The sequence below is a fragment of the Ctenopharyngodon idella genome, chromosome 2 (genome assembly GCF_019924925.1).
Source record: "Ctenopharyngodon idella isolate HZGC_01 chromosome 2, HZGC01, whole genome shotgun sequence".
Lineage (NCBI taxonomy): Eukaryota > Metazoa > Chordata > Actinopteri > Cypriniformes > Xenocyprididae > Ctenopharyngodon > Ctenopharyngodon idella.
In genome coordinates this window covers 11,317,212-11,324,805 of record NC_067221.1, presented here as the reverse complement: position 1 = coordinate 11,324,805, position 7,594 = coordinate 11,317,212, and the positions used below count along the sequence as shown (strand labels likewise).

The following is a 7,594-nucleotide window of genomic DNA, read 5'->3' as shown; positions in this document are numbered from 1 at the left end:
GAAAGGAAACATTTCGGTTACTAACATAACCATAGTTCCCTGAGATAGACGGGAATGAGTCATTGGATACGCTTGCCGTGCTATTATGATTGCACAGTTGGTGGTCACTTGCTGGTCTTTCTTAGTCGAAAGATTCTGGGGAAATGGCGCTCAGCAGCAGCTTATATGGGCCCACCTATTTGGGTGCACTAAGATGCCATTTGTCTGTGTTGTTACAAAGACGTGATTCAATCAGGCTTCAGTATTTTTGAGAAAGAGAATTTCCCCATAGCGTCAGCTACTGTTGCAATGTCTCATTCCTCAGGGAACCAAGGTTACATTAGTAACCAAAACGTTTTTACTGTATTTTTGATCAAATAAATGTAATTTTGGTGAGCATTAGAGATTTCTTTCAAAAACATTTAAAAATCTTACTGAGCCCAAACTTTTGAACGGTACCTAACTGCAAAATTAACAATTTAATGAGGCAATGTTTTAAGCACATACCTTAAAGTCCCTGTGAACCAGAAGTTGCAAACGACTTTTCTCCAGTGTTGTGACGTATTTCCAAGTGAAACGGAATATTGAATAGAGGGCAGGGTTTTACTTTAGCGCTCCTCCTCTCCATCTCTGGCTCATAGCAGACTAACGGTTGGAGGGGAGTGGTTTACGCGTTTTCAACCCAAGCCGTCAAACTGACGTCATCAGAGAAGGAACGCCATTCCAGACCGGAAGTAACTTTTCAGATTTTGATTAAAGATTACCACGACAAACAATTTTTTTCTGTGTATTAACTTGCACGGATTAATTGTTCACCACAAGACTAGTAATATGCACTAACAAAGTAAATAGGGTCCATTTTGATTTCATGCCGAGTATTTTCTGTGGTGTGTGACTTAGGAAAGATGTTATATTTTCTGTCCAATTTGTTTTTAATAACATCAAGTAATTGTCTTAGTCTCGACTATTGAGGAGAGCCGTGATATGTTTTTAATATGTCTGTGAGGCTGAAACATCTGTGAAAGTATAAATAAATGGCATTTTAATACACAAACCCTTTGAATTCACTACTTCTGTTTACCAGTACTTCTTTTTTCACATAATTACAGGTACTTACAGAGAGGAAAAAAAAAAAAAACAGATTCACAGTTCAATCCAAAAGAGAAGTTTTACAATAATGCAGTGCATTGTTGTGTCCTGCTGTTATTAGATCAGGATTTGAACGATACACATATGATACGAAACCATTAAGGAGAGATTTTGCCTCTGATTTGTTTCATTAAAGGAGAACAGCAATGGTGCTTCTGTACCTTTCAACTTTTCTTTGTCATATCGTGGCATTGTCTTGTATGTCTTCAGCGGAGAGACAATTGGTTTGCTCCTCAGAAAGTGTTAGCATTTGGTACAGCTATGATGGTAAGATCTTTTTTTTTAAATGGTTTACTTATTTATTCAGTTTGATTTGTTACCTCATGACCTTAGCTACCAGAAAGAGATAAGTTCTATTTATTAAAAACTCAGTGGATGTATTTTTTTTTCTTTTTATATTTTTATATTAGTTTATGTACTAATGACTGTTCATTTTACAAATGATGTTCATGAATCATGAGTTCATATGGAATTTGAATCTCTTTTCATGATTCTATTTGAGGTCACTGTTATGTAATTAAAAACAGTCAATGCTCTCTTAAATTAGGGCCATTGTATTACCTGTCAGTGACTGCATCCCCCTGGTCTATAGGAATGACCACGTTCAATGTAACATATACAGTAATTCCAAGTAAGTTGATTACATTATGCATATAATATAATGTTTACTTTATGGAACTGCCCATAGGAATTAAGCTTCACTATTCACTATACTGATCAAGTTATCCATTCATCTGCCTTGTTTTGTCATTGTTCAGTGTTCACGATCACACGTATGGGGTTTCGTGCTCTTGTTTACTACAAAGGTCAGCTGTGGTTGGATCACGTGCAGCCAGATGTTACTTGTGAAGATTTTAAAATATGTGACATCATCAAAGGAGGTACTACATATTAGACTGTTTTACTGCTTCCGTCACAGTCACAGTTCAGTGTTTCAGCTGTGCATGAATACATCTTACTAATGAGACCACACTCTTGTTTTAGAAACACTTCATGAAACAGCTCCATTTTATCTGAGAAAATTTTATGCCCCTGAGGTGAGCAATCAACAGTAATGCTTTATCTTTTCCTATATAAATGACCTTTATGATCCCAGTGTATGAAAATATATAGCAAAATAATAAAATAACATATGTCACAACATTTTTTCACTATAGATTTTTTTTTTTTTTTTTCTGGTTTAGAGGTTTCAATACTGACCCTTTACCCATTCTAAACAATGTGTTATATTTTTATGATCAAGTGACTGATTTTATTTATTTTGTTTTACCTTCTAGGGCAACTATCAGGTTTATGTGAATGCGACATTTGTTGATGACCTTGAAAACATGCAAACAGTCCGTGTCAATATCACAGTCCAAGTGAAAAATCCTAATGTTATGAGCAAAAGTTTGGGAGGGATGTAGGACAAGCTACCTATGGTATGCTGTTTCTATTTCTTTTTTTGGAGCAGATATTCCATTCTGTGTTTTCTGATAAGATCAATTGATTGTCAGTGGTTAAAGGGTTAGTTCACCCAAAAATGAAAATTCTGTCATTTATTACTCACCCTCGTGCCTTCCACATCCGTAAGACCTTCGTCAATCTTTGGAACACAAATTAAGATATTTTTGTTGAAATCCGATGGCTCAGTGAGGCCTACATAGCCAGCAATGACATTTCCTCTCTCAAGATCCATTAATGTACTAAAAACATATTCAAATCAGTTCATGTGTGTACAGTGGTTCAATATTAATATTATAAAGCGATGAGAATATTTTTGGTGAGCCAAAAAACAAAACAAAATAACGACTTACATAGTGATGGCCAATTTCAAAACACTGCTTCATGAAGCTTCGGAGTGTAATGAATCAGCGTGTCGAATCAGCAGTTCGGAGCGCCAAAGTCACGTGATTTCAGCAGTTTGGCGGTTTGACACGTGATCCGAATCATGATTCGACACAAAAGATTCATAATGCTCCGAAGCTTCCTGAAGCAGTGTTTTGAAATCGGCCATCACTATTTAAGTCGTTATTTTGTTTTTTTGGCACACCAAAAATATTCTCGTCGCTTTATAATATTAATATTGAACCACTGTATTCACATGAACTGATGTTTTTAGTACATTAATGGACCTTGAGAGAGGAAATGACATTGCTGGCTATGCAGGCCTCACTGAGCCATCGGATTTCAACAAAAATATCTTAATTTGTGTTCCGAAGATGAACGAAGGTCTTACAGGTGTGGAACGGCATGAGGGTGAGTAATAAATGACATTATTTTCATTTTTGGGTGAACTAACACTTTAATTCATATTCATATCTGGACTTCTCATATTAGATTTGGTCTCAATATAGCAAAGCTATCTCAAAGTATTGGTAGTATTTTAGTGGCATTTTGACGGCAGTGAAATTGATCTACCCGGGCACTGGCGTTGATCAGACTTGTAAAAACACCTCATACACTGCTAGATTGTTCTAATTGTTGATGGTTATTGATTTCTTTGTGCTTGATCTTTAAAATAACCTATAGTGACATAAATGAACATTTTATTTTCCTATAGGTGAGAAGTTTTGCCATACATTCTTATGAAAACAGACACTGATGTGAACGGCATTTCGTTGTTTCAGTGGACTCTTTTAATACATTAAATATTTGCAGAAATTGTATGTCATCATGTTTGTGATGCTGAAACATGTATAAAACTAAATAAAGTCATGCACATATGGTACCTACTGCATTCCTTGTTTCGTGATTTCATCTCATTGCTAAACTTCCTTTTTTCAACAGTTCCCTGTTCACATAACCACTGGCACTAAACAAAAAACCTGCGGTGGGTTTCAAAACCAAATGTGTTTTACAACAATGCAATGCATTGTTAAAAGCAAGAACTGTTTTTAAAGAATGGACAATTGCAATCTTCCCAACATAATTGTTCTGACAGAGAGTTTTTGCCGCTTGTGTTGTTCGTGAAGGATAACAGACATGGTGATTTTGTGCCCTACAACTTTTCTCTGTTTTATTGCTTTATATTGTGTATCTGTGATTGCAGAAGGAAGATTATTATGTTCCTCAGAACAACTTCGTATCTGGTACACCTTTGATGGTAAGTGGGATGTCAAATATTTTTTTTAAAAATCACACATATACAAAACTCTCTCTCACACACACACGCAGTATATATGTTTTTTACAGTATGTACATACAGTATATATGTTTTTTTTTTAAACTTAAAGATACTTATGATCACCAGGACTTCATTGTTTTGATAAAAATACAGTAATATTGTGACATTATTACAATTTAAAATAATTAAAAATGTTTTCTGTTTTATTATATTTTAATGTAATTTATTTCTGTGATGGCAAAGCTGAATTTTCAGCGTCTTTAGTGTCATGTGATCCTTCAGAAATCATTTAAATACGCTGATTCGCTGCTCAAGAAACATTTCTTATCATTATCAGCCGTGTAAACAGTTGTCCTGCTTCATGTTTTTGTGGAGACCATGATAAATGTATTCTTTGATGAATAGAAAGAAATAGAAATATTTTGTAACATTTTAAATGTCATTTATGATAACTTTGATGTGTCCTTTCTGAATAAAAGAAATCAGATAAATAAATAAAATATTTGAATTGTATAGTGTACATAAAAACATAATTGGAAACCCACATGTTATTAATCCACAAAAAAATTATATTAAAACATTCAATATTGCCTTTTCATTATTTCCAATGCTCTCTCTTTAATCAGGACCATTGTATTACCTGTCAATGACTGCTTCCCCGTGCTCTCTAGGAGTGAATTTGTTCTCTATAACTTATACACTAATACCAAGTAAGATTTATGTTGATTATATTACATAATTTATCTAACTTATGGAACAGTCCCTGCTTAAGCTATATTAATTTTAAAGAATAAATTAACTAATTTGATGTGAGTTGATGACATTTGGCTTTTGTTTTTCAGTGTTTACAATTGATCGTATTGGTTATCATGTTAGTATTCATTACAAGGGTCAGCTGTGGTTGGAGCACATAGAGCCAGATGTTCCTTGCGAGGATTTAAAAATATGTTCCATCATCAAAGGAGGTACTACATGTTAGAATATGTTTACTGTTTATCTTGTACTGTTGTGATGCAATGAAACTGCTTCCTTGTTTCAGAAACACTTCATGATACCTTTCCATTGTACATGAAAAAGTTTAATGGCCCTGAGGTGAGCGATCAACATAATGCCTTATCCGCTCCAATTTAAATGTGATGTATTATTTTAATTTGATTCTTCAGAAATAAAATGGATTTAAATATAAACTGTATATTAAATACACCATAGAAATACGATTAAAAGCTATAATCTTTAAACAGATTTTGCTATTTTACTTTCCAGGGAGTGTATCAGATTTACCTGAGTGTGAACATTGTTGATGACCTTGGAAACAAAGTGACATTACAATTCAATGTCACTTTAGAAGCAAAAAATTATGCCAATAAGAGGAAATTTCCTGTCCCACAGCTGGGAGGGCTATAGGGTAAACTACATGGAGTATACAGCTTATTTCCTTTTTGAGGTAAATGTCTGTATTTTCGGTTCCGTTTTCTGAGCAGATCAAGTGATTGTCAGTGTATGAGTGTCACTGCAATGGAGTTCTTGTATTAGACATGGTGTCATTCTAGCAAATTAGTTTCAAAATCTTGACATGCACGCTTTCTGTTTTGATACCAGGTAGTATCAAACATTTGAATTATTAATAACATTTAGATTCCGCCAAATAGGAAAGACCACCCCTTCAGCCTGCCTAGCAGCCTGACAATTAGGAACTTGATTCGTCTTCCAAGATGGTGCATTATCAGCTGCTGAGTATTGTCATTCATTCAGAACTGCCCTCCTATTTGAAGTTTGGACAGACTGAAATAGATAAAGGAGGTTAAAATAAGAGCCCTGGGCAGCTTCATCCACAGTGTCTGCCATCAGCCAAGAGTAGCTCATCCTCATTTCTTCTAAATGTCTTATTTGTGAGACATTACCTTATAACACTTGATCACAGAAACACGAGTCACCACATAATATATTAAGTTAAAAGTTATGGTTATTTAATGAATGCAAATGGCAATAATGGGCAAACATGCCAAAACTGTACAGTACTTTAATAGTTATTATAATAGTTTTATATATATATATATATGTAAGTGTGTGTGTGTGTGTTTATTTGATAATACTGAGAACTGTTTTCTATGTTAATATAAAATATCATTTATTCCTGATGGCAAAGCTGAATTTTCAGCATCATTACTCCAGTCTTCAGTGTCGCATGATCCTTCAGAAATCATTCTAATATGCTGATTTAGTGCTCAAGAATAATTTCTTATTATTGACCCTTTTCACATTTCCGTTGTCATAGTTGGTTAAACTTATATAGCGGTGAATGAGAGACTACATTAAATATATATTTTTTGTGTTCCCATTTGCTCAAATAGCAAAAGAATAACAATAGATAGAGAGAGATTGATAACGGCAGTCAGAGAAAGAGAAAGAGAAAGATGTAAATTTTATCATCACTCCCATAGCCACTGTATTTGAAACACCCTCACAGCAGAGTAAACTAGTTTTTTGTAATTTGATGAAAAGGTAATATAATACAAAGTATTATAAATGTACATACATAAAAAAAAAAAAAAAAAAAAAAAAAAAAAAACTTTGTAGGATTTACGATGCTGATGACCGTTAGAAAGCAATGTAATTACCGTCATTCAAGGTCCATAAAAGTAGTAAAGACATCGTTAAAATAGTCAACGTGACTACAGTGGTTCAACCTTAATGTTATGAAGCGACAAGAATACTTTTTGTGTGCAAAAACAAAACAAAAATTATTTAACAATTTCTTCTTTACCTTGTCAGACTTGTTCGCAGTGAATGCAGTTCAGCGCTTCTGTGTTTACATCTGAACGCTGGCTCAGTATTGGCGGCTCCTGCGTCAGCGTCACACGCATGCGTCGTGCTGCTCACGTGAATACCGTCGGCTAATACTGTGCCGGCGTTCTGACGTAAACGCGAAAGCGCTGAACTGTGTTCACTGCATCAACTGCGTACAAGACTGACAGGGTAGAGAAGAAATTGTTGAATAAAGTCGTTATTTTTGTTTTTGCACACAAAAAGTATTCTCGTCGCTTCATAACATTAAGGTTAAACCACCGTAGTTACGTTGACTATTTTAACGATGTCTTTACTACTTCTCTGGACCTCTACGGGGGATAAAAAAAACACCTTGGATTTCATCAAAAATATCTTAATTTGTGTTCCGAAGATGAACGAAGGTCTTACATGTTTGGAACAACATGAGGGTGAGTAATTAATGACAGAATTTTCATTTTTGGGTGAACTAACCCTTTATACACGTCAAAGGGTCCATTATCAAAGTTGAAAATAATAATACATTTTTCAGGATTACCTTTGACATGTTGTAAATGTCTTTAATGTAACTTTTGT

The 7,594-nt window shown here is 34.5% G+C and overlaps 2 long non-coding RNA genes across 2 annotated transcripts; both read left to right on the top strand.

Moving 5' to 3' along the window:
* The first annotated feature begins 1,110 nt into the window (after window positions 1-1,110).
* Window positions 1,111-2,573, top strand: LOC127502548 (uncharacterized). Its single transcript, XR_007926881.1, has 4 exons — window positions 1,111-1,759; window positions 1,887-2,009; window positions 2,113-2,165; window positions 2,406-2,573. It is a non-coding gene; the product is annotated as an uncharacterized LOC127502548 (long non-coding RNA).
* A 1,395-nt stretch (window positions 2,574-3,968) lies between these two features.
* Window positions 3,969-7,131, top strand: LOC127499149 (uncharacterized). Its single transcript, XR_007926057.1, has 4 exons — window positions 3,969-4,213; window positions 4,861-4,944; window positions 5,077-5,326; window positions 5,498-7,131. It is a non-coding gene; the product is annotated as an uncharacterized LOC127499149 (long non-coding RNA).
* The last annotated feature ends 463 nt before the right edge of the window (window positions 7,132-7,594 follow it).